The following is a 27,842-nucleotide window of genomic DNA, read 5'->3' as shown; positions in this document are numbered from 1 at the left end:
CAATTTATGTCCATGGTGATGGTCTTTTCCTTTATTTGAGGTTTTTCCTGAGATTTTGACAGACACTTCCGAATAAGGATTTTATTTAAATTTCAAACAAACAAATGAATTGAAAACATCCTGTGCCAGGTGGCACATTGTGGAGCTTCAGGGGAGAGCAGTGCCATTCCCTTTGCCAGCGAACCTTCCTCCTGAATGGAGCTGCCAGCCTTAGACATAAATGATTGTATTCCAAAATTAGTGCTTGCATATTAACAGAATTTACTCCCAAATATGCAAGTAAATTGCATATGAATCGAGAGGTAATACATTGCTTGGTACTTAAGTATTCTGTAGGTTGCCCTGCTGACTCTGGCTCCCAGGACAACAGGGGCATGTCTGCCTTCTAATTCCTCAGATGACAGGGGCAGAATCTTGGGGTGGAGCAGAGGGGAAGGATTCTGTCTCGAATTCCTTGCCTGTCTTTCCCTGGCTGAACCTAGCTCAAAGATCTTTCCTTGTCTCCAATTGGGCTTTTCAATTGCATAGCGATCATGGAAGATATTTTATATGACTCTTTCACACTCTATGCGTGCCTGTGATATTATTTTCATACTTGGCATTGGGCTTTTATTGTCTCTCCTCCTGGAGGTGTTTGTGCAAAGGGAGGTTTGGGGAGGCTTATACTTTGTGTGGTCAATGTCTCCTGAATAAATGAGTGAACAAAGATCTTTGTTTACTCATTCATCAATTCCATGATGCCTACTGTATATTAGTCATTGTTTCAATGCTGGGGGTAAGCAATAAACAAAACAGGCAAAATTCTTGACTTCATGGAGCATACATTCTAGTGGAGGGAGTCAGAAAACTAAAAATTATATTAACAAGTGCTTAGTTCTTTGGAGAACAGTAAAATAGGAAAGGAGAAAAAGGAATCCGGGAGGAAGGGGATTACATTTTAAATATGTAGCCAGGAAGACCTCACTAAGAAGGATATGTTTGAGTGAAGACCTGAAGGAGGTGAGGGGGAGAGCCAATCGATTTCTGGAGGAAGACATTCCAGGTAGAGAACAGGGCAAAGGGCAAAGGCCTGGTATAATGTGGGCGTATTAGAGGAACAGCCTAAGACTCTGGGCCTGGACCAGAGTGTGAAGAGGAGAAAAGAGAAGAGGATTAAACCATGAAAAGAATATGAGCATTTACTCTAAATGAAACAGACCAATTCGGTGCGCCTGGGTGGTGCAGTCGTTAAGCGTCTGCCTTTGGCTCAAGGCGTGATCCCAGCGTTCTGGGATCGAGCCCCACATCGGGCTTCTCCGCTAGGAGTCTGCTTCTTCCTCTCCCACTCTCCCTGCTTGTGTTCCCTCTCTCGCTGGCTGTCTCTCTCTTTCAAAAAAAAAAAAAAAAACTTTAAAAAAAAAAAAGATCTTCAGCTCTGTCATTATATAAAAAAAAAAAAAGAAATACACCAATTCTTTTCTGGGTTTTCAAAAGTCTGAATGTGATCTATTCCATGGCATTTACACTTCTTTCCCACAGAGTTGATCCCCCTACCCCCCATCTCTGCTTAGTCTTTCATTTTCTGTATTTCATTTCCTTATACTTTAAATGGGAAAAATAACACTTGCCTTTCCTTACAGGGAATGTTGATGGGATCAAATGGCTATCACTATGAGAGCATGAGTTTAGACTGTTCAGTGAGCTGATAAAGCAACTCTTTACTCAACAGCTGTTTGTTAAGTGCCTGCTATCAGGAAAGCAAGTGAAACCTGTGTAAGAGAGGAGGGAGGAAAGATTGAAGAATTGGAGCAGGCAGGAAGAAGGTAAGAGAACTCAATAAAGTGGAGAATGAGGAATAAGAAAAGGGAAATAAAGGTGATGGCCCCATGTGTCCAACCACAGGGAAAAGAGGATAGCCTTGGGTGTTGCACTGACATAGTTTTAAACATTAAGATATTGCACTTACTGGCTATATGATCTTGGGCAAGTCACCACTCTGAGATTGTTTTTCTCTATGTAAAACAGGGACCTGACATCTGCCCCACAGCATGTTGTCAGGACCAAAGGAGATGTCCACGTAAATACCGAGCACAGCACCAGCACCAAATTACTCAATACATATTTCTCACTTTACTATTATTATCACCCTCATTCCACAAGGACAGGAAAATCAAAGCAGCTCTGAATCTTCTGACAGGAAGACGAAAGCAGGAGAGATGTCTTATAGAGAAAACTTGTCGTAAGGATCCATTTTAGAAGCAGCTAGCAGTATGATTATATAGCGGAATTCAGTTTCTTATTTGAATTGGAATAAACCTAAAGGGACACCTTTTCAGTAGTTCAGATCCCTAGGAATTTGGTTCATCTGGGAAACAGGATATATTCTGGAGAATATGCATCTGTAGGACAGAGGATAGAATTCTGGAAAAACTTGGTAATGCTTCCACATTAAAAACAAATATAAGAGACCTTGGATGGCTTGGATAAAGACTGTAATGTATTAGCAGTTCCAGGAAAAGCAGAAGAGAGATTTGTAACTGAGCAATACAAAAATGAAATAATGCTATGCCAAGGAAGAAGGGATTGACTTGAGCAGCTGCCAAGTGCTTTTACATTTGGGACAAAGTTTATAGCAGGCAGCAGGAACAGCCAAGACTTGATATACATGAATCTCATAAAATTATCTGAATATATTCTGTACTGTAGTGGGCATGGGCCACTTTTTTGTTTGTCTAGCATTTCTTATAGGAGAAAACTCCCCCTCTTCTATTCCATGTGATTCTTTTGAGTCTATCAGTCAAGAAATCCAAAGACCCATGCCACAGGGATGGACTTGTGATCCAGAGTATTCACTCAAAATACCCCATTTCCTGGGCCACAGTAATTGGTCTAGAGGAAGACACATGACCCAAGCATGGCCAGTCAGGGTTTTCTGGAGAAATGATATGGATGCTGGCAAAGAGTCTCTCCTTTTGAGATTGCTAGCTGTCGGTTCCATGTAAGCCTGGGGCTGCCTGGAACTTTGTTAGCAGCACGTCAGACAGAATGAAGAAGAAGCCCAAATCTACACAAGAAGAATCAAGAGAGGGGGGAAGTGACAGCGATATTGCTGTGGCTCTTATTTGTTTGAACCCCTTGATTCAGACATACCTGAATTTGCCACTTTTCAGTTATGTGATCCAGCAGGCTACTTTCCGTTTGAATTGGAATTTTTTTCAGTTTACAACCAAAAGAGTCACTCTTTAAGAAAAGGTTGAAAGAAATGAAGAGTCTAACTGATAAAGGCCATCGATGGCATCCTAAACAGGAGTACATAATTTAGTCTACCCCCAAAAAGGTAAGAAATGTGTTAAGATATTTCAAAAGATGTGGGTAAATGTGTAATTTAGTGTTAAAATGGCCAATGACACAGTCTGCCAAATCAATCCCAACAAGAGGACAGGATCTTGGCTCCCACAAGGACATGGCAGATAGAACAGTCCTCGGTGTGTCTTTTTGTGGCTTGGGTAGAATCATCCTAGAAGTTTGTAGCCATATGACCTGTGTCCTGGTCTTGAACATCTGATACATAAGTAACTGTAGCACAGTCCAAGTCTTTTAACCCAGTAAACGCAACGCACCTGAATGGTAAGACAGCTCCCCTCTATTGGGATATAATTGTACAAGTACAGGAGGCCTAGAATTAAACATAAGGATCATGGGGGGCACCTGGGTGGCACAGCGGTTAAGCGTCTGCCTTTGGCTCAGGGCATGATCCCGGCATTATGGGATCGAGCCCCACATAGGGCTTCTCCGCTAGGAGTCTGCTTCTTCCTCTCCCACTCCCTCTGCTTGTGTTCCCTCCCTCGCTGGCTGTCTATCTCTGTCAAATAAATAAATAAAATCTTTAAAAAAATAAAAAATAAAAAAAATAAACATAAGGATCATGGAGTAAGTTAGACCCATAGTATTAATACTATTTATTAATAGGTTTAGGAATAAAAGTTATAATTTATGTGTGTAAAGTGTTAGTAATGTTTAAGAACATCTGACGTATTAGAGAATCTAACAAATTTACCTTCATGATACCTTCTCATTATCTTAAATTGCAAAGTTCTAATATAAACAGTCTTTGAATGTTTTGATTCATTATGTTTTTAAGGGTGAATTTTTAGATTTACAAGTACTTTGATTTTGATTGTTGAGGTGTAAGTCAGCCTTGTCTGGCATTTAAATTCCTTTATTGACTTATAAATGTTTTGAAGCTTAGGAGAATTTAAGTGATGACTTTTTAATATGACTAATTGTATAGAGGATTTTAATCTGCTAGAATTAGACTAATCAAATAAGTGGAGGAATTGTTTTAACTTTTATTAAAATTACTTGGTTTACAAGTAAAATCAGAATTGCAAAGTGAATGTAAAGGCCTAAGTCAATTATAGTTTCACATTTACAACTTAAGTTAATTAAGTATTATTTCTTTACTCAAATATCTATATTCCTTTCTGTGTACAAAAGCCCTCACTTTCCAAACATTGAAAGAAAAAAAAAAACAACACACATGGTAAGGAAAATCATTATAGATGCAAAAGCCCAAGATGCAACAGTGCTTCATGTAGAGAATGAGAAATGTGTGGCTTGCATGGGGCTTGAGGTCAGGCAAACTGTAAAAATATTCATAATAAACAATAATGAACTAATTGGACCAGCTACCAGGAACTAAAATAAAAGCAAGAATCACCAAATGTTCTTCTATTCATTTATTTATTCTTTCATTCAACAAATGTTTAGTGAATATATACTATACATCAGGCTCTGTTCTAGCTGTTCTAATATATAGATGAAGAAAGAAAAATATGGATTGTAGTTTGATTGTGAAAGAGGCAAAAAGAGAGTAAAGCAGTTGGAAATGAAGGAGCCCTGCCAGCAGCAGATTGCTGTGATAAAGCAAAGCCCAAGTTGTCTTGTCTCAGATTCCTTAGCTTGGTCTGATGTCAGCAAGCAAGGAAAATAAGGAGTGAGAGCATCTCAAGACATCCACAGAAGAAAAAGCAGAAGCAAACTAAAAAGAAAATGGAATAACACATTCACGAATAATAGACTCCAGACAGCAAAGAAGAAAGGCTGGAGGGGAGTAGTAGAGGCTGAGAGGAGTAGAGGAGGCAGCCAGCACAGCCGTCAACGGAGAGAAAGGGGGTTGGTGTGCAAATGAAGTCTTACAGGACTAATTAAAACGACACAAATATGGTAAAGTACAGCATAAAATCGGAACAGGCAGTACAATGAACAAGAAGAAAAAAGGGGGGGTAAGTCTGTAGGATTCTGAGAAGAAAATCTGCACATGAGTTGAGGCACAGGAAGTAAGACTGAACACCAGTACGCCTTGTTCCAAAGGACTGGGGCTGGGCTCCTCCTATCCATCCAGAGAGGAAGGGAGACACGTGGTACTGTGACAGCTCAAGAAGAGAGGCAGTTAATCATGCTGTAGAGAAAGGAAGGCCTTACCACCCACTAAAGTACAAGCCTTTGCAAGTCCTGTTGTCTACACCTCTGGCCGTGCCTTCCAGTGACCCAGAGGCAGACAGCCAGAAAAGTGGAATAAGTAATATAAGTGATGATGTGGGGGTGTAATAAATTTTTTTTATTATTTTAAAAATATTCTCAATAAATAAATATATTCATTCTAGAAAAATTAGAAAATATCACCACCATAAACAGTGATATTTCTGAGGGAGAAAGGGCCATTGAATTTTCAAATTAGTCAAAGTTTTCTGCAGGAATTGACAACCATCCTTACCCCATCCTGAAATTTGAAAGTGATGGTCCATATACAGGAAAGGTAGTAAATGGAATTGCCAGATCCCAATTAAGAAATAAGCTTTTAATCAGCTAATCTAAGATATTCCCTTTAAGTGAATGCAAAGATATGGTGGCAAGATTTGTGAAGCATTCCTCTCAAGTATTCATCAGACTACTGATTAGTGCATACACATGAGGAAACAACACAAGACCAGGGAAAGAACCATCCTCAAGGATTAGAAAGTATCAAATGCTCACATATGGCTGGGCATAATGCCTATTCCCACCAGCCAGACTGGAAAATCTTATAATTCATGGGTCACTGGGTAGAGCGCTCAGAAGGGTCTTGCCTCAGAAATGGGGCAAAATAAGCCCTAGACTAAACAGTGCTCTGACCTAACAAATCTTAAAGGTATGACCTTAAGAAATGAAAGTGTTTCCAAGTAATTTAGCTGCATCCCAAAACAAAGCTCAAGAATATTTATAGAAATAAAAAAATCCAACACTCGACAGGGAAAATCACCCAATGTCTGGCATACAGTAAAAAAGCCTCCCAAAAACAAAGCAACAAAAACCCCCCAAAAACCAAGAATGCCAAGAACCACAATGAGAAAGAAAAAACCAAACAAACAAACAATCATTTGAAACCAAATTAGAACTGAGGTAGATGTTAGAATTACCAGACAAGGTTATTAAAACAACGATTATAGGTGTATATCATATGTTTTAAAAGTTAAGTAGAGACATAGAAGATATTAAAAAGATGCAAATTAAACTTCTAGAAATAAAAAAAATATGTTTGAGATGAAAAATGTACTGAGTGGTATAAACAGCAGATTAAACATTACAGAAGAAAAGATTAGTGAACCTGAAGACATAGCAATAGAAACTATCCAAAATGAAATATATAAAAATACTATAAAATGTATCTCTTGAAGATAGAGTATGATAAGTTAAAAATGTGTACTATAAACACCAAAGCAACTAATATATACATTTTTAAAAAAGAGTTACAGCTAATAAACCAACAAAAGGAGTTAAAATAGAATCATAAAAATAATTCAGTTAATCCAAAAGAATGCAGAAGCAGGAAAAGAGGCAACAAATTATAGATGGAGTAAAAAGAATGTAGATAGCTGTTGTTTGGTGCAGTATTTTATAAATGCCAATTAGGTCATGTTGGCAGATACTTTTGTTCAGGTCTTTTATATCTTTACTGATTTTTCTTTTATTCTATTGATTATTGAGAGAGGAGCATTGATAGTTTCATCTTTGTAGGTTTTTCTATTTCTTTTTGCAGGTCTGAGTTTTTACTTCATGTATTTTTAATTGCTTCTGTTAAGAATATAAACTTTTAGGATTGCCATATACTCTTGACAAACTGACCTCTTAATCATTACAAAATGACCTTTTTTTATGTCTGGTGAGGTTTTTTGCTTTGAGGTGTACTTTGACATTAATGTAGTCACTTCAGCATCCTTTTGATTAATCTCAGCATGCGTATTAGTCTGTTTGGGCTACCATAACAAAATATCACAGACTGGATGTCTTAAACAATAGAAAATTATTTTTTCATACTTCTAAAACTAGAAGTCCAAGATCAAGGTTCCAGCAGTATGGGTGTCTGATGAGACCTTTCTTCTTGCTTGTTTATGGCTGCCTTCTTGCTGTGTCTTCACAGCGTTCTTTCCCTGTATGCTCTTATAAAGTGTGAGAGATCTCTGGTGTTTCTTCCTCTTCTTATAAGAACACCAGTCCTGTCTACTTTTAAAACCTTGTTTAACCTTAATTACCTCCTTAAAGGCCTTATTTCCTGATAAAGTCACATCAGGAGTTAGAACGTCAACATAGAAATTTGGAGGGGGGGGGCACAATTCAGTTACAGCTTGAAATCTTTTTGTGTGTAACTTCTTCATTACTTTAGATGCAAAAAGTACATGTTTTGTAGTAAGAATATAGGTGGGTTTTACTTTTTTCCCCAATCCTGACAATCTCAATTAGGTGTCTAAATAATAATATTTAATGTAATTATTGATATGTTAGAGTTTAAATATTTTTTAAAGATTTTATTTATTTATTTTAGAGAGAAAGAGTGTGAGCAGGAGGAGGGGCAGAAGGGGAGGGAAAGAGTCTCAAACAGACACCATGCTGAGCACGGAGCCCAATGTGGAGCTCGATCTCATGACCCTGAGATCATGACCCTGAGATCATGACCTGAGCTGAAACCAAGAGTCTGACACTCAACTCACCGAGCCACCCAGGCACCCCTGTTTCAGCTTAAATTTATCACCTTGCTATCTGCTTTCTATTTATTCCATCTACTATTTGTTCCCCTTTTCCTCTGTTTCTGCCTTCTTTTGGTTTAATAGAATGTAGAATTGTGGTTGCTAAGGACTTAGGGGAACGGAAATGGGGAGTCACTAGTCAATTGTAGAAAGTTTCAGGTGTGTGAGATAAGTGAGTTCTAGAGATCTGCACAACATTGTGCTTAGAGTTAATAATACCATGTTATGCACTTAGAAATTTGTGAAGAGAGTAGATCTCATGTTAAGTGTTGTTACTCAATAATCTTTTTTAAAAGGGGGGAAAAGATGAAAGATACAACCTGAATAGCCCTATATCTATTAAAGAGATTGAATTGATAGACAAAAATCTTTCTATAAAGAATACTCCAGACTCAGCTAGCTTCAGTGGAGAATTTTGTCAAATCTACACAGACTCTTCAAAAATAAAAAAGTAAAGACAAGAGAATAATTCCCAACTCATTCTATGTGGGCAGCATTACCCTGATACCAAAACTAAACGAAGACATTAAAAGAAAAGATACAATGGAATATTACTCAGCCATCAGAAAGAACGATTACACAACATTTGCAGCAACATGGACAGGACTGGAGGAGATTATGCTAAGTGAAATATGTCAAGCAGAGAAAGACAATTATATGGTTTCACTCATTTATGGAACATAAGAAATAGGAAGATCAGTAGGAAAATGAAGGGAAGAATGAAGGGGGGCTAAACAGAAGGGGGAATGAGCTATGAGAGACTGTGGACTCTGGGAAAAAAACTGAGGGCTTCAGAGGGGAGGGGGGTGGGGGATTGGGATAGGCCGGTGATGGGTATTAAGGAGGGCACATATTGCATGGTGCACTGGGTGTTATACGCAAATAATGAATCATGGAACACTACATCAGAAACTAAGGATATACTGTATGGTGACTAACATAACATAATAAAAAATTATTATAAAAAAACCCCAAGAAACTACAGGTCAATATATTTCATTAACATAGATGCAGAAATTCAAAACAATGTTTTAAGAAATCAAATCCAACAATACATTAAAAGATTAATACATAGTGACTAAAAGTGCTTTGTCCTAAGAATGCAATATTTGCTTAACATTCAAAACCAATGTAATTCATCATATTAACAAGTTAAAAAGAAAAACCATTTATCAGTAATTTCAGAAAAAAAGAATTTGACATAATTTAACATCTATTCCTAAGGAAAACTCTTACCAAATTAAGAGTAGAAGGGAAACTCCTCAACTTGATATTGTGCATATATGCAAAATACTGTAGCTAATACCATGTAATGGTGAAAGACTGAACGCTTTCCTTCTAGACAAGAATGTGCACTCTATTCAACCATTTCTATTCAACCACTTCTATTCAGTGCTGCAGTTGAAGCTCTACCCAGTGCAGTCAGAAAAGAAAAAGAAATAAAAGGTACCTAAATTGAATAAGAAAAAGGAAAACTGTCTTTATATGCCAACAACATGATTGTCTATTTAGAAAAATAGATGGAACCTATAAAAAACTAGTAGAACTAATAAATGAGTTTAGTAAGGTTACAGAATACATGATCAATATGCAAAAATTAATTTTATCTCTTATATACTAGCTCCAAACAATTGGAAATGTAATACCATTTACAATAGGATTAAAAATGTGAAACACTTAGGGATAAATCTAAGAAATACATGCAATACCTATTCACTGAAAATTACAAACTGCAGAGGAAAATTAAAGAAGACATAAATAAATGGGAGTGATATGCAGATATACCTTGTTCAGGAGTCAAAAGACTCCATAGTGTTCAGACGTCAGTTCTTTCTGAATTGATCTGCAGATCTAACGCAAACCCAAACAAAATCCCAGGAGAGTTTTTGGTAGAAATTGACAAGCTGATCCTACAATTTACATGGAATTGCAAGGCACCTATACTAGCCAAAACAACGTTGAAAAACAACAACAAAGTTAGAGGGCCAACACTACTGTTTTCAAGTGCTATGGAATGAACAATCTCCCTCCTCCCTAGATTAATATGTTGACACCCTAACCCCCAATGTGATAGTATTAGAGATGGGGTCTTGGGAGGTAATTAGGTTTAAATGAAGTCCTGAGGGTATAAACCAGGAAGAGAGCTCTCAACAGAATCTGAACATGCTGGCACCCTGATTTCCGACTTTCAGCCACTAGAACTGTGAGAAAATAATTTCTAATGTTTAAGCCACCAGCCTATGGCATTTTTCATGACATCCTAAACAGACTAATACATCAAAAGTTATTATAAGAGTAACCAAGATAGCATACTATTGGAATCAAGATAAACATATAGATCAGTGGAATAGAATGGAGAGTCCATAAAGAGACCCATACATATTTGGACAATTTGTATCTGATGAAAGTGCAAAGGTAATTAAAAGAAGAAAGGATAGTCTTTTCAACAAATGGTGTTGGAACAATTGAATACATATATGCAAAAAAAATTAAGTTTGTTTCATACATCTCACCATATACTCACCATAAAGATTAAATAAAATTTGATCACCAACCTAAATATAAAGCCTGAAACTATAAAACACAGGGGAAAATCACAAAGATTTTGTAAACACCACCAAAAGCATGATCCATAAAATGAAAAAAGGTAAAAATTGGGCTTCATCAAAATTAAAAATGTCTGTTCTTCAGAAGACACTGTTAAGAGAATGAAAAGAAAAGCCAGAGACTGGGAGAAATTATTTGTAAATTGTATATTTGATAAAGGCTTTATATCCAGAATATATAAAGAACTGTCAAATCTCAATAATAAGAAAACAACTCAGTATTTTTTAAATGGCCAAAACATTTGAATATTTTCCCAATGAAGATATAAACAAAAAATAAGGCGTAGAAGATGCTCAATATTGATAGTCACCAGGGAAATGCAAATTAAAACCACAATAAGATATCATTACCGTTCTATTAGAATGGCTCGAAAAAGATTGTCTCAGCTAAGACAAGAATGTGGAGGAACTGGAACTCTCATACACTGCTGATGGAAACGCTGAATGCTTTAGAAAACAGTTTGGCAGTTTCTTAAAAATTTTAACATATGCCTACCATGTGAGCCACCCATTCCTCGTTTCTGTATCTATCCAAGAGAAATGAAATCCCGCACCCATCCGAAGACTTGTATGTGAATATTTACAACAGTTCTATTTGTAATAGTCAAAAACTAGGGGCTTAAAAACCATATTTCCAACAGTGGGTGAGTTTGTTCATTTTGGTTTATGCAGACAAGGAATGAACTGCTGATACACACTTTAGTGTGGATGAATCTCAAAATAATTATGCTGAATGAAAGAAGTCATATGAGCATGATTTCATGTCATATGTGTATGATTTCATTTATATAAAATTCTAAAAAGTGCAAACTTTGTAATTCTCACAGAAAGCAGAACAGCAGTTGCCTGAGATCAGGGGAGTGGGGAGGAATGGGGAGAGGGGATTATCAAGCGGAATGGGCACACTCCTAGGCATGAGGCATATGTTCCTTACCTTGATTACAAGTAATAGTTTCAAGGGTGTGCACATATGTCCCCAAATTATCAAATTATACTCTTTAAATATGTGTCATTTATTTTTATCAAGTATACCTCAATAGTGTTGGTAAAAACTAAGTAAAACTAATACCTGCATATGGTAAAGAAAAATTACCAAAGGGAAAAAAAAAAACCCTCAAATAAGACAAAATAGAAAGAGAAGCCATTCTCCCTTCTTGCAGCGTTCCACTCACCAATAACTACTTTAAGCTATCTCTTTTTTATTTCTTCTGAGGATTGCCTCCATAACTCTGGTTATGGTTATGCCTCTATTTCTAGATTTGTCAACTTTAAATATCTGTTGACCTCTCTTTTTAAAAATAAGAGAAAATGAACTTTCTCAAACTCCTGCTTCTCCTTTCCAATCTCTGCACGTTGAAATGTTAATTTTTAGTTCTTTTGTTGTTTTTGCATCATCATCATCACCACCATCATCTTCATCGAAAACACTCCCTTTTAATGTGTCAGACTAATATAAGCACTTGAAAAATAGGTTGGAAGATAGGTAGATAGGTAGATAGATAGATAGATAGGCAGGCATAGATAAGCAATTTGCCAAAGTAGAGGTGGAGAAGAAGAACTCAAGCCCAGGTGTTTTGGCTCCAGGGTCTGTGCTCTCAACAGCCGTGCTGTTCCGCATCAGTGTGATGTCAGTATGATAAATTTAAACAGTATGCTTAAAACCGTATTTGACTCCTCAAACATAGATGCTGTATCTCTTAACTCCCTTTATGTTTGTTGAAGAACTCCAGCATCACTACCTTTTTCTCTACTCTGTACCCCTGTCTAAACCTCCATTCCAGCACACTATTGTTTTTACATTTGTCCTGCAATTACAATTAATTTTTGATGCATTGTCTATAAATTGATTTTTTTTCATCAAAAACTAAAAGGTAGTATTCACAATAATATTCCTATGGAAATATCTACTGCAGAGCCAAGTAGTCCCATTAAGCCTACAGAGGAGATGTAACTCTTATCAATCTTTGTTATTTGACGTAGAAAGGAACTTTAAAGTTTGGCAAGGGTTAGGATGGCACCATGTCATAATGACCCAGTATGCCTTTGCCTTGTCACAAGCTTCTTAATTGTTCTATTTGTTAGAAGAAGAAATCCATATTCTCCTGAAAGAGATTCTTCATAGAGCTTCTGACTTGCAATTCTAAATAGGGCTCATGGCTATCTAGGCCAGCCTCAAAGTTCTCGTTCTGGAATTACTTTTCATTACAATCCTGGGTTAGATCCACTGTTCCTTGGAGTTTGTGACTTCCTCTTACTTGGATTCTCTTTTGTTTTGCTTCAGTAATTCTTTCAGAATTAGTCTGTAGGTGGTAAATGGTCGGAGCTCTTGCATGTTTGAAAATGCCTCAGTCTTCATTGATAGTTTGGCTAGGTAGAGAATTTTAGGTTCAAAAACATTTTTCCCCTCAACATTTTGCAGACATGCTTCTTAATGTTTTCCTGCCATCTAGAGTTGCTGATGATCTAGCTAATGTCAGTTGGATTCTCATTTATTTTTGAGTGATCTATTCTTTTAGCTTTTAGAATCTTCCCTCTCTTCTCTGTGTCTAAAATGTTACAAGAACATGTCTTGGGGATAGGTTTGTTCATCCTGTTCTGCATTCTCTAAGTCCTTACAATCTGAAGTCCTATTTCTTCGTATCTAGAAAATTCTCTTGTTCTCTCTGTTGTCTCTTTGCCTACTCTAAACATCCTTTCAGTTATTAGATCTTTTGGGCTGTTCTCTAATCTTTTAATTTTTCTCCCATATTTTCCCTCCCTTCAACTTACTGCTCTATATTCAGAGAGATTTCTTCCATTTTTTTTCCCATTGAATTTTTAACTTGGCAGTGTTTGTGGTGGTGGTTTTTTTTTTTTTTTTCATTTTAAGGGCCCTTTTTGGTGTTGATTGCTCTTTTTGTTAGCAACCTATTTTTGCTTTACAAATGCTTTTTCGTGAAAATTTCTTCTATGAAGAAACTAAATAGAATAACTTTAAAGATGATGTCTATTTCCTGAATTTCTATTTCCTCCAGGGTCAGTTTATTTCAACCTGCATTTTGGTCCTTACTTTTCCTCAGATTTTTATGATTCTTGGCTATCAATTCATATTTATGGCTGGGGCAGACCAGCTTATTTAATACAGAGAGGCCTCCTTGCTTAGGTCTTATCTTCTATCCACGTGGGTGGGCCTTTTGACCCACAGGCTTTGCTTAAGACCTTGAGGTGAAAGAGGAGGAAGCAGGATGCCCCCCTCCCCCTGCCTCTCCCATTTGCCAGCCCAAATGAGGAGAATTTTATTTAGAGTGGGCATCACCCCTTTTAGGACTCCTCCTCATGCAGACACTTCTCAATTATTTTAAAGATTAGTCCTTTGGTTTTAGCCTGAGCATGTGATGCAGGGAAGGGGAATGTGGGCTATGACTCACAGTTATTCCACAGTTGATTTCCTTCCAACTTCCCTCTCGCACTCCACAGAGCCTCTGTGGGTTTGCTGCCAGGAAAAATAGCTCCAGCCCCTACTGCAGCCTTCTCCTGTGAATGTGATTTAATCCGTTAATATAATTCCAAGTATTTTTTACTTTCAAGAGATTTGTCTGTATCTCTAGTTTCCAGATGCCCCTTCTCCTGCGCCCAAGGCTGTCTTTAATTTATGATTCTCTGTTTCATTTTACTGATATTTCTATGGGTTTTCAGAGCAGAAAAGAGGTATACGTAGGTGCTCCTGTCTGCCATCTTGAACAAGAATCCCTATTGCCATCTTGGGACATCTTTGTGATCTCTTTCTTATTTTGGGGCAAAAGTCTCCATATGGTTTGCACATAAGGCTATGGGACTATACAAACAAGGCTAACTTCTCTTCCACTTGCCAGCTGTCTAGATATTTTGAAACTAGTTTTGTATCCCCCTATCCTCTCCAGGTCAAATATTTCTAGTTCCACTAGCCATGCCTCATTGAATTTTTAGTCCTCCTATCATTCTGATCATTTTCTTCTGAACTTCCTCCATCTCTCTAAAAGAATTCAGTGCAATGCCTAGAGTAGTAATGCTGGAAGCTATTTCATAGTGATCTAATCCTCCCTACCATATCACACATCCGCATTGTCCAGTTATTCTTTCTTCCCTGCCCTAGACACATAAAATGAATGTTTCACCACCAGCAGCTGCTGGGAGGCACTCTACACAATAGTGATATATTGAAAAGCCATAAAATTTTGGGACGATAGCAAGAGGATTTCCTATCCAAGAATTTCCAGGCTCTCTACCACAGTTTCCAACTTTATACGCAATTACTTTATCACTTAAATAAAGGTTATTTTAAAACTCTTAATTTTACTCATTTTGTAAAGAATGGAAGAAATTTGGGATAAATTGTTCCTAAACTGACTGAATCACACAGCTGAAGTCACCATATATTTGTTTTCAAGTATTTGGAATGCACCTTCAGAACTCCAACACATTTCCCATTAGCAAAAGTGAACACATTTCTAAGAGCCTCAGATTGTTGTGAAGTCACTACCAATTAAAATATGTACAACACTTAAAAATCAATAAGAAGAAGATGAAGAAAAACATTATACCAATCTAAAATATCACAGCTTTGGTAACATCCCTTTATAGCAGACAGAGTTTTAAAATTTAAATACAATGTTGTCTGACAAAATTACACGGTATTCTTCTCAGACAACACAAAGATTCTTCAGATATGTGCGCCTTCCTTAGAATATCCCCTGCTCTCGGTTCCTTGAAGAGCATATTTAAAAACTGTATAAGAAAAGTTTCTGAGTATATTAATATATAGGGAATTATTTATAAATCAGGTGTGTTAAAAGAATAAAACTTTTCATAAGAACTTTAAAGTTTTCAAAATCTATTTGTTTAAAAGAATTATGTAAGAACTGCTCTGTGCTAGGCTCCTGTGGTTCAGTAATATACCAGAAATCTGCAGCCTCTATTTTCATGGAGCTTAGTTGAGTGAAAGATACTCAAATTTGTTAAAGCGCCTTCTTTCTACAACTTCAGTTACGGAGGATAGATTCAGATGTACATGAAATGATGCCACCAGCCTCTAGAAAGCAAGAAGCCTAGCATCTTTTCCATTCTCTGGGCACAGTGGACTATGTCAGTAACACTTATGGAATGTTGACTATGAGGAACCAGAGCTGAAACATTAGCTGGAAGTTAAGAAGCCATCTCGGGAAACATTTGTTGGTCATCCCCCCCCCACCCCATTTCTTCTGATCGGTGGAACTTGGGGAGAAGGCATTCCAGTTTCTACAAGAGTGGGTGCACCTGTTATTTGTGGGTCTCCGGGATCCCCTACCTTAACAACTGAATCTCCTACAAGCCTCATGAAACACACGCGGCCCCTGCCTGGAGAGCTCTTTTTAGTTCTCCATGCACACACCATGCTCTTCCACACTTCCTCTCTTCTCCTGAAATGCCCTTGCTCTCCTCATTCACCTGGGGTCGTCCTCCTCAGGCTGCAAGGCTCGGTCGGCTCAAACACTCCTTCCTCTGGCAGGCCTGCACTGACCTCCGGCTGGTTAGTCAGCAAGTGGGGTTGTGGCGACAACTATGAGAAAAGACAGACCGGGAAATGGATCTTGGTTCTAGCTTTTACCAGATGTGGAGTTAGGTGAACTTTCTGAACCTTACTTTTCCCCATGTATAAAATACAGATATTTGCCTGCCAGCACTATTTTGAGGATTAAATAAAATGGCGAAGGTCAGGTCCCTAACCGGAGAGCTTGGCCCACAGCGCTCACTAAACTGCTTTGCATCCCCTCCTCTCTAGTCACACCTTGGAGTTGGCATGAACTTAGATATGCTTAGATCACCCGTGGTCCTTATGGAAATCAGTAGGAGTACAATAATTCATAGTTCCAAGTTAAAAACAGTATTACAAATCAAAGCTTATTAACGATTTTCCAATTACTTGCAAAGACGCTCTGTGTGAAGAATGACTATAAAGTAAATAGAGCGATCTTCTACTTGAAGCGCATGCGTGCCGGACTTGGAAGGACCCTCATCAACAGCCTGGGCAGTGTGCGTTCCAGGCCTATATCAGTTTTCCACAGAGGTCAGTTCTATACTCCTAGCAGTCACATCTGCTCTTGTAACAGACTCATTCCTAGGTGAAGAACACAGTATATCCATAGCAAAGATTTCAGAATTACAATAACATTATTAGAGCAATAATTATATTTAATAAGAATTTCCATTGCTCCCGAGTCGTTCACCCATTCCTTAAACATTCTGCAGATATTCATTACCACTCACAACACCCTCTGTGGCAGGTCCGCGCTGCCCGCATAACTAAGTTGTCCCAGTGTTCCAGGCTGTGTGCAGAAATCCTTCCGCGTCAGCACAGCAGAGCGGTGTGCCCAAAGTGTTTTCTGAATAGGAGAGTCTGGACAAGGAACATGGGGTGGTCCTAAACAGGCCAGAAAGCTTCATTTGGGGGTCTAGTTTTCACTCTGTTTTGAAAAATTTGAGAACCATTCAGTCACTCACTTAGCAACTATTTATAAACAGAGTGGTAAAAAGCACAGAATCTGGAGTGAGAAGCCTGGGTTCCAACTCCCGCTCTACCACCTATAGCTATGGGGCCTTGGGTGAGTTACTTCCTCCTACTCTGGTTTAGCTTCCCCATCTATAAAATGGGGATAACAATACTAACTATATCAGAGGGCTGTAAGGAACAGGGAGGGCCTGGCACCTAATTAATGTTCCTAATTATTGGGAACCATTAGTGTTAACTTGTATTTCCGTACTAGGCACTAAGATGCAATGGTGAACAAAGGCACTCAATAAATATTTAGTGGATGAATAATGCACAACCATAATAGAGTGAAGCCATAAATACAGATTTTGGATACCCAGGTGGTTTCCATGAATGGCTGATGTCAGAGAACAAAAACGTAAACATTCATATGATTCAGTCTCAACAACGTGGTCATTTGCCCAAGAGCAGGAATAGAAAGACATAGTGAAATGATCACCTGATGTCACAACAGGCAAACCAATGACAGTAAGCCAAGTAGCTCTGTGCACAGTGCTCTTTTTTAACTTGGCTGCGGGATGAATTTTTTTTTCCTTTTTTTTTAAGCTTGTAAACCTTGTTTAATTGTTAGCCAAAAACACTGACTCTCCAGTGAGGTCATGTTTGGAAATATATGTATCAACATTTAAACAACTCAGAACCATAAGAAAATCCTCAATACTTCAGCCAAATTCTGCCTCAAAATTGAAACAAGTGAGATATAAAAATTAGAGAAAGGCGTATTCTCGGTTGGATCATTGTTTTATGCTATCCTTTATATATAATAAGTACAGAGTAAAGGCACTTCAGGATATCATTAAAACTGCGGCATGAACCAGTTCTAACCACTAAAACTTCTAGCACTGCTTAAAGATACTCAGGAGAGAAGAGCTACAATATTTACGTCTGCCTACAAGCACATAGTCACCTTAATTCTCGATTTTTAAGACGGATATTTTCTTTGAAAGTTCTTCAAAGCGTATGTTCTGTGAAAAGGAAACTTTAAAAAGCATTAATGCCTAAAGCTGCAAGCAAGAGCTATTAAGGAAGGTGTTGAAAGAGCAAATGCAAGCAGTTGATAGGAATCTAAAACGGCATAGGGGGCCAGAGAACAGAGAGGGCTATAGGGAGAGATTCATCTCCCTCCCCTTGCAAGAGGGAGAATGTGGGTCCACGTGGCCAGAAACACTCTCCTTTATTATTTTCCCAGAAATGATGAAGTATTAGGAACCAGGAGAACTTAGAGGGTTGATCTGTATTTTAAAAAGCCTTTTCAGATACCCGCATAGATGTAAGGGGTGGTTTCTTTAACAACTAATGAAAACAGACTACTGACAAGAGAGAATAGAAAAGCCAGAAAGAAGGGTGAAGCCATTCTTTAAAATACACTAATGGGAAGCTGCCTTCAGTAGCTGGGCATCCTGAAACCACAATAGATCCGGGGTAATCACACACACACACACACACACACACACACACACACACACACGTAATGATTGCTAAAGGAGAGAATTCGCTGTTATTCAAAAGTTCCTTTGCAGACAGATATTATGTTGCTTCCAATTTTGCTCTGCGCAGATAGTGTGTTGCACTTACATACAGAGTCCTCTCATATTTTTGCTTCTACTGAGTTATTTAGCTGTGGCAAAGAAAGTAAAATAACATGGAAGTGCAAGTGTCTGCTCTTTGGCCCGCGTGTTCTGGCAGCGGCTTATTTCGGTGATACATAGAATATACTTTGTCACCTTACTGTTCTCTACAGCAGTTTTTCTTTCAGGAGGAAACGAATCCCAAATATATGTGTGTATCCAAAATATTATTTTGAAAATGTTAATAGATATTATGCCTTAACATGCTTATATTGATCTTGTCTTGGCGGCCAGTTACCACAAACGTCATGGCCTAAAACCACAGATTTGTTATCTTACAGTTCCATAGGTTAAGAGCATACAGGTCTCACTCGGCTAAAATCAGAATGTCAGCAGGACTGCTTTACTTTCTGGAGGCTCTAGGGGAGAATACATTTTTTGCCCTTTCCAGCTTTTAGAGGTCACCTGCATTCTTTGGCTCCTGGCTTTCTTCCTAAAAAACCCAGCCTGCATAGTTGTATCTCCTTATGACTCTCTCCTCCTGCCTCCTCCTTCCACTTCCAAGGACCCCTGGGAGAACACTGGGCCTACCTGGATAGTCCAAGATACTCTACTCATCTCAAGGTCCCTTGATTAACAACCTTAATTCAATCTGTACCTTTAATCTCTTTTTGTCGTGTATATTAATCTGCTCTGGCTATGATAACAAAATACTTCAGACTGGGTGGTCTAAAAAGCCAGAAATGTATTTTCTCACGGTTCTGGGAGTTCAAGGCTTAAAGTGCAAGATCAAGATGCCAGCAGGGTTGGTGTCTGGTAAGTCTTCTCTCCTTGGTTTGCAGATGGCCAACTGCCTTCCCACTGTCTCCTCTCATGACCTTTCCTCTGAGTCTGTGGGCAGAGAGAAAGAGAGCTCTGGTGTCCCTTCTTATAAGGCCACTCTCCTATGGGAGTGGGTCCCCACCCTTATGACCTCATTTAATCTTAATTACTTTTTTGAAAGCCCCGTCTCCAAATACGGTCACATTGAAGGTTAGGGCTTACTAAAGAAAACTGTTTCTCTACGTACGATACTTCTGACCCCAAAAGCATGGGGTTTTATTCACCAACAACCAATTCTCCAACTCTCCAGATACCAACGAGATGTCCTACAATTTAATTCAATTCTGACACTATTGGAATTAGGCAGACTGCGTCGGTTAAGAGCTCAGCCCCACAAGACTGCCCCCACTTCAGACGCCACTCACATGGGTCCTGGGTTGTGACCCGTGCTTCTGAGCCAGCAGCTGTAAGGGGGTCCCACAACCTCCTCTTCAGGTTCAGTAATTTGATATAAAGGGTTACAAAACTCAGAGAAACACTTTCTTTACATTTACCAGCCAGACGAAGAGGTATACAGAGTATGCTCCAGAAGGGTCCCGAGCGTACGAGCTTCTGTTCCTGTGGACTGGGGGTGCACTAACCTCCCTGCACATGCATACGTTCCCCAGCCCAGAAGCTCTCTGAACCTTGTACTTTGGGAATTTTTAACGGAGGCTTCATCACTCAGGCATGATTGATTACTAACTCAATTTCCAACCACTCTCCCTTTCCCAGAGGTCAGGATGGGGGTGATGGTGGAGAGGAGGGCTGAAAGTTCATGGCTTGGTCTTTCCAGTGACCTGACCCCATCCCAACACTAGGAAGGGGCTCCCAGTCACCAATCATCTCATTAACATACCAAAAGACATTCTTACTGGTGTGAGGATTCCAAGGGTCTTAGTAGCTCTTGTCTTAGGAGCTGGGGACTAAGTCCAAATGTGGTAACAGAAGATGTTGCTATCACCCTTATCACTCTAGAAATTACAAGACTTTTAGGAGCTCTGTGCCAAGAACTAGGGACAAAGACCAAGTATATATTTCTTCTATCACAAGCTTCTACATATGAATTTTTTTGGGGTGGGGATGCATTTCAGTCCATGACATCATGTAATCTAACATAGTCACAGGTTCTGGGAATTAGGACGTGGATGTCTTTTTGATGGAGCCATTATTCTGCCTGCCACGGTGCTGCACTTGGAATTGATTGCAGACCCACTATAGTGATATGCTCCTGAGGTCAAACCAGGGATCAACAGGGAGCCTGATCCCAGGTAGGGCCGGGAAACAGGAGGAAAGACACTGTCCCCCACAGTGGCTTTCTGGCCCTTTATCCCAAGTGGTTGTAATTGCTGCTTGAGCCACTTCCAAACAGAAAACCAGCCTTCCTTCCTCCCTGGCACTGGTTCAGGGGAAGATCAATGCAAGCACTTACGTGGCGGGGGTGTCGGACCCTCTGAACCTAGGGGCTCTGACAGTTGCAATACTGTGGCTACTGAACACTATTGAGTGGCCTGTGCTAATCAGATCGTCATGGAGAGCCGTGGGTCAAGCACTCTGTCCTGGGTTTGAAAATCCCCGTTTCGAGACAGCATGCTGCATGAAAGAGCCCGGGAGTACGTGCCGTGCGCTAGTTGTTACAAAGGAGTTGCCACTGCAAAGTCCCCGAGAAGCTGATTCTCAGTGCACATGGAACCTCACATCTTTATATTCCCCTTTTATCATTCATGAAGGTCACTGGGTTAATCAGCCCCATTATTCATCATTTTTGTGCCCGGGCACACAGGGATGTGGCCATCTTGATGAAAGGCCTTTCTGTTCTCAAGAGGAAATAATTAGCCCAGGGAGTAAGAGATTGCAGATTCCAAGCCTAAAAGGAGACAGCAAGTATCAGAACAAAAACAACTCACCTGCAGCTTCCCCTCCACCTTCATCTGGTACTCTTCTCATTGCTATTTTCTGCTGGCCAGACTTGTTAATGAATTCTTACCCAGAATTAACTACCATTCTGATACCACCCAAAAGATCAAGCAATGAAAGTGTGAAAGAGAGGAGATTAAGATAAGGAAATACTTTCTTGTCCTTCTCCCATCTATTGAACACATACATACATCCAAATCTTATTAATGAATAAATTAGTAAGCTGTAAGTAAGATATAAAAAAACTATAAGATATAAAAAGTATTTATGCTTTTCATGTTATGTTGGTTCCTAAAGCCACACACACCCCCCAAACACCTATATATTAACTCAGTCAGGGCTGTATCCGAACAGCGTCCACGTGTGAAGATGAGAATTGCAGCTATGCACACTGGAATACGAGAAAGTCTATTCAGCCCCTGACTGCCCCTTCGTATACCCATGGCAGACATTGCTAATCAATCATAGTGTTATTCCCTATGAAACCCAGAGGAAATTTCATCATCTCAGGACAGGGTTCTAGGCAGCAGCTCCAAAGCATTCAGGGTTGGACTTAGAAATGAAACCTGTTTGCCTGCTGGCATATAACATTTCTAATTTCTTCCCCCCAATAGCTTCTTCCTCACTTCCTCCAAATATACACAGGCCTTACTCTCAACAGCGAGTGTTTGTGGAGCACCCGCTCATGCCAAGCGCTGTTTAAGGCGTTAGGAAATACGGTGGCAACACAAATTTCCACGATCCCTGTGCTAATGTAGGTTATACTTACTGAGGGAGACAGACAGGTCATCATTAAATAAACAACATAGTTGCAGATGCCGATAAGGGCTTTAAAGAAATAAAACGGGGCGGTGTGATGGAGGGAGACTGAGAACGGGGAAAACCATTGGTAGAGAGGTGCTGTGGGAGCTGTGAGTGGGCCTGCACCCACATACCCTCACCACCGGCCTCCTTCTTGATGATCCATTCCATTTCCTTTACTTTCATGAAACCTCTTTCTGAAAGGACACCAACGCCTCTTTTGTGCACATCTCTTTGACCCTTTCCACATATTCACTCAGAAGTTTTTATTGAGGCCCCATTTTGTCCCAAACTCTATACTGGTCACTGGAGATACCATAGCAAGCAAGAAGGACAATCCGTTGCCTTCATGGTACATAAAGGCTAACAAACTAGGCCTGACAATGAAGGTTAAGGTCTATGAAGGCAGGTGTCGTGGTCATTATGGGAGACCACAGCAGGGGCATCTCAGCTTGTCTGAGGAAGTCTGAGTGACGTGGGGCACAGAGAGGACAGAGGAAGCACAGTGGGAATTAGCCAGGCAAGAAGAGAACATATTCCAGGCAGTGGAAACTGGAGGTGAGAAAGAGCTCAGCAAGTGGTAGGAGTGGAAACAGTTCAGCCATAGGTAAATAAGACAGGAAGTCACTTTCCTCCCCATTATTAAAAAATGTTCTGCTCATTTGGTCCATAGCATCTTCTTTCAGTTTTATTCCTTCCCTTCCAAATACCTTTCTACCTAATAATGTATTGGGTTTTTAAAAATATATATCATTAAAATGTAAATGCTCATGAAAATTAATGAAAAATAGCTAAAGGAAATGAAAATGAAAATCAACTCCCTCTTAACATACTGGTCTATGTCCTCCTGATAGTTTTCCCTATGCCATGTCTCTGCCTCTGCCTCTTTTGAAGAGGATGGAATTCAGTTTTATGTCCTGTTTTGTTTTGGGGAAGAGCTTTCTACTTACTATTACACTGTGAACATTTTGTCCATGAAAACATAAATTCATCATAATCTATTAAGCAATCCTCTGTCGATGGATACAAGTTCTTTTTTTCTATGTTTATGATGCTTGATATAATTATGATTATCCTTTTACATAAATCTTTGTTTACATCATGGATGATTGTGAGATTCCTGGAGGTAGATTTGTCAGGTAAAAACAAATGAGCATTTCTGAAGCTCTTAGTGCTGATTGCCAAGTTGCCCTCCAGAAGGTTCTGTTAATTACACCCCAGTGGCAGCGAATGAGTGTTTTGTGCTACTGCGCACCCTTGCCAGCATAGCACTCTATTGTTTTATTCATTGTTGATACTTCATTGGTTAAAAATAAACTCATTGCTTGACTTTACATTACTTTGATTCACATTTATAAATTGGTTTTTTGGGTCAACTTATGTTTCTCATATAAATGTTTTAAGCACGTCATTTATCCATTTATTTCACTGGCTTATTAGCGCTTTTCTTACTGATTTAAAAAGTCCTTCATATATTAATTAAATTGAACCTGGGACTCTTGAGACTTTATAGGCAAACAGTCCTCTCCATTTGCCAGTTAAAAGCTTTTAGCACTTGTTTGTAATTTGTATATAGTCACATCTAAAACACACATTTTTTCAGCTTGTGCTACTTGAGTTATAAAAATAACAACATGCATGGTGTCTTCAGAATCTTGCATGGTCGTATCCCCACCTCACCTCACCTGAAACAGAACCCGTGGTCTGATATAGATAAAAATACGTTCATAGTAGGGGACCTCAACACTACACTATCAGCAATAGACAGAGCACCGGAGCAGAAAACCAACATAGAAACAAGAGCTTTGAATGCCATACTCGACGAGTTGGACCTCATAGATATATATAGAACACTACACCCCAGAACCAAAGAATACTCATTCTATTCTTATGCCCATGGAACATTCTCAAGAATAGGCCATGTTCTGGGTCACAAAACAGGTCTCAACCGATACCAAAAGATTGAAATTATCCCCTGCATATTCTCAGACCACAACGCTCTGAAATTGGAACTCAACCACAAGGAAAAATTTGGAAGAAACTCAAACACTTGGAGACTAAGAACCATCCTGCTCAGGAATGACTCGATAAACCAGGAAATCAAAAATCAATTTAAACAATTTATGGAGACCAACGAGAATGAAAACACAACGGTCCAAAACCTATGGGATAATGCAAAGGCAGTCCTAAGGGGGAAATACATAGCCATCCAAGCCTCACACAAAAGAATAGAAAAATCTAAAATGCAGTTTTTATATTCTCACCTCAAGCAGCTGGAACAGCAACAGAGGGACCAGAGAAAGACAATTATCATATGATTTCTCTCATCTATGGAACATAAGAACTAGGAAGATCGGTAGGGGAAGAAAGGGATAAAGAAGGGGGGTAATCAGAAGGGGGAATGAAACATGAGAGACTATGGACTCTGAGAAACAAACTGGGGGCCTCAGGGGGAGGGGGGTGGAGGAATGGGATAGACCGGTATTGGGTAGTAAGGAGGGCACATATTGCGTGGTGCACTGGGTGTTATACGCAACTAATGAATCATCAAACTTTACAACAGAATCCGGGGATGTACTGTATGGTGACTAACATAATAAAAAAACATTAAAAAAAAAAAAAGAACGCATGGTCTGGGACCATTGTTAAGCCTATCAAATTATCTCTCCCTAACTTCTTGCAAGCTGTTAGGGCTCCTCTGTCTCATGAAATCTCACCATTTCTACTTGGCTCCCCTCCAGCGTTTCTCCACAGGAAACCAGAATGACTGTTTAAAGATCTACTTTAAATGCTCCAATGGCTTCCTGGTGTAATCAGAACAAATTTCCAACCCCTCAACATGGTCTATGCGGTCTTCTCCCTGGGCTGCTCTTGCTTTCTTCTCCCTCCTCAACTAGCGCCATCCTTTCCCTGGCTCACCAAACTCCAGACACACAGGCTTTCTGTCGTAGAACTCATGTTCTGCATTGTTCTTCCCTGGGCTTTTAAGCTGCCCTCATCCTTACAAACACCACATAAGTGGCACTGTACCAAATGAGGTCTTTCTGACCTCCCAGCCTATTCTTTCTCACAAAAGCTAGCTACTTTTCCTTCGTGGCACTTCTCATAATTTATAATTGACATTTTTGTGGTTATCTCTTTAATATCTGTCTCCCTTACTAACATGTTATCTCCCAGACATGACATTGTTTCATTTGCCTTATATGCCCAGAGACCAAGATGGAAGGAAGCAGGGGAAAGGGTTCCCCTGCTTTCCTCAGTTCAGTTCTGCTCACCTTATTAGAAAAATTCCTCCCAGATGCTAAGAAAAGCTTGCCAATGTTACCGTTTGGTAAGGGCCATTTTGCTCAACCTCAGGTAAAGGAGGGCTTTGTTGAGGAAGTGACATCGGGTCTGAGCCAAGTCCCACAGGAAGAGGGAGAGATCAGGAAAGGCATTCTTGACAGAACACGTATGCAGTGGCTGTGAGGTGGGAACACGGCACGTGTGAGGAAACCACAAAACAAAAGCCTTTATTTACCTTTCCAAAGGAATTACCCTCTACTTCTTTACTCTGCAAAAGCCTGTCTCTTTGCCTTATGCCAAAAATCATATACATAGGTGCTCAATAGATATTAGATGATCAGAAGAATGATATGATATATGGTATGCCTTGATTAGGACAATTCCCTTCTCATAGAATGCTCTTTTTCTCTCTACCAGTCTGAATTCCATCAAGACTTGGCTAGAGACATACCTCCCTGAAGCTTTTCTTTCTTATCCACAGTGACCTTTACTTGCTCTGAATTTTGTCTTTTACCATTCTCAGATTGTTTAATGTTTTCTGTCTAATCTTGTCTTCCCAATTAAACATAAAGTCCTCAAGGGTAGGGATCTATCTCCTTTTCCATTTCTTAAAAAAATTTTTTTGGTTTCGTTTTGCTATATCCAAATACCCTATAGAGTGGATGTTTACTTTCTATGGAAGGAAGGAGGGAGGGAAGCCTAACAGAATAGCTGTCCTCATGGAGTATTTGGCCTAGTCCTGACCTCTACAGTCCCCCTTCTCCCTCCTAATTATTTATTTTATAGTCTCTTTTAAATCTAAATAATTTCCTGAATTAATAAGATTTTACTCCAAGCCTTCGAATTCCAGCAAAAGATAAATAGCTTACCAGGACTTCACACTCTGTAACCAAAGGCATTGATTTTCACCTTTCTCTTTTCTGGAACAAATGAGATACTGTAATTCCCTCTGATGCAGTGTAGCAAGTCAGACGCTAAAATAGCACCAGCTTCTTTTCATACACAAAGAAACACCACTGTTATCTCTACCTTAATATTTCTGCATCTTAAGTCTTCCAATCCACGCTCTTCTTTCTATCTCCTTCCCTGTTCTCTGCTCTACTCTAATCTGCCATCTCTTGCAAACACTTCCAATTTGTCTTCCTTCATCTACTCTTGCCCTTCTAAATACATTCCACTAAAGACAGCCAGGGAGAGCCAGGCTGCTCATGGCATTTTCCTAAAATCCCTTGGTTGCTGCCCTTGCAGACAGGATAAAGACCAGAATTTTTACCCGCACCTACAAGGTTTGGCATAGTTGAGGGCCAAACCACTTTAGCCAGCTTCATTTCACACCAAGTTCTCTCGTTCTTGTGGTTCTAATGGGATCCAGCCACAAGGACCTTTTTTTAATGGCTCACACATACTTTGCTTCTTCCAGTTCCAGGATTTCTGTCCATGCTCTCCTTCCTCAGCTTGAGCTGTGTATTTCCTAAGGAAGCCATTCTCGATCCATACAAGACAACACACCCTGCCCCCTTCCATTACACACACACACACACACACACACACACACACAGGCGCGTGCGTATGCGCTCCGCGTGCTTTTACTTCACAGCACTTGTTACATTTGCAATTATGTATTTGTTCCTATAATGACTTGTGTATCACCTTGTGTTCCCAACCAGTCTAAAAACTCTGTAAAGACAGGAACTACGTCTCTTTTGTTCATTACTATATATCTTTAGTGTCTAAATAGTATCTGGCATATAGTAGGCATTTAATAAATATTTGACAAATGAATGCCATCTGCAATAAATGTTAATAAGATGGCTGTCTTTTTTTTTTCTTTCCCTTCCTTCCTTTCTCTCTCTCCGCCCTCTCTCCCTTTCTTTCCCTCCCTTCCTTCTCTTTTTTTTTTCCTTTTTCTTTCTTTCTGCCTATCAAAGCCAAAAATCCAATGATTTGAATTCTAGGGAAAGGGGAAATTAGGATGGGTATTCCTCTTCAGATAAAGGGATGACAGATTAACTCAAACTTGCCCATACCCTGTAAATATACACACGTTGCTGTTACACTAATCATATTTTCCCCAAAACAAACTAAAGCAGTCCGATGTGCTCTCACTTAAATGATCTGGGCCTGCTCGTGGGGTTTTGTTTTGTGAGTAACACACTTTATTTTTACCAGTGAAGAAATAGTCTAGATATTTAAAACTCCTGAAACTTAGGAGAGAAAA

General features: G+C 39.3%; 1 long non-coding RNA gene across 1 annotated transcript in view; it reads right to left on the bottom strand.

Moving 5' to 3' along the window:
* Window positions 1-27,470, bottom strand: part of LOC117796423 — a 48,260-nt gene extending 20,790 nt beyond the window's left edge. Inside the window, exons 1-4 of the long non-coding RNA XR_004620926.1 lie at window positions 26,494-27,470; window positions 19,518-19,651; window positions 16,091-16,202; window positions 14,056-14,161 (exon numbers count right to left, since the gene is read on the bottom strand). This is a non-coding gene — a long non-coding RNA (uncharacterized LOC117796423). The remainder of the gene's footprint in view (window positions 1-14,055; window positions 14,162-16,090; window positions 16,203-19,517; window positions 19,652-26,493) is intronic.
* Window positions 27,471-27,842: the final 372 nt, after the last annotated feature.

Source organism: Ailuropoda melanoleuca, chromosome 15 (assembly GCF_002007445.2).
Source record: "Ailuropoda melanoleuca isolate Jingjing chromosome 15, ASM200744v2, whole genome shotgun sequence".
In the NCBI taxonomy this organism is placed as follows: Eukaryota; Metazoa; Chordata; class Mammalia; order Carnivora; family Ursidae; genus Ailuropoda; species Ailuropoda melanoleuca.
Note: the sequence above shows the minus strand (reverse complement) of the source record. Positions and strands in the feature narration are given on the sequence as shown.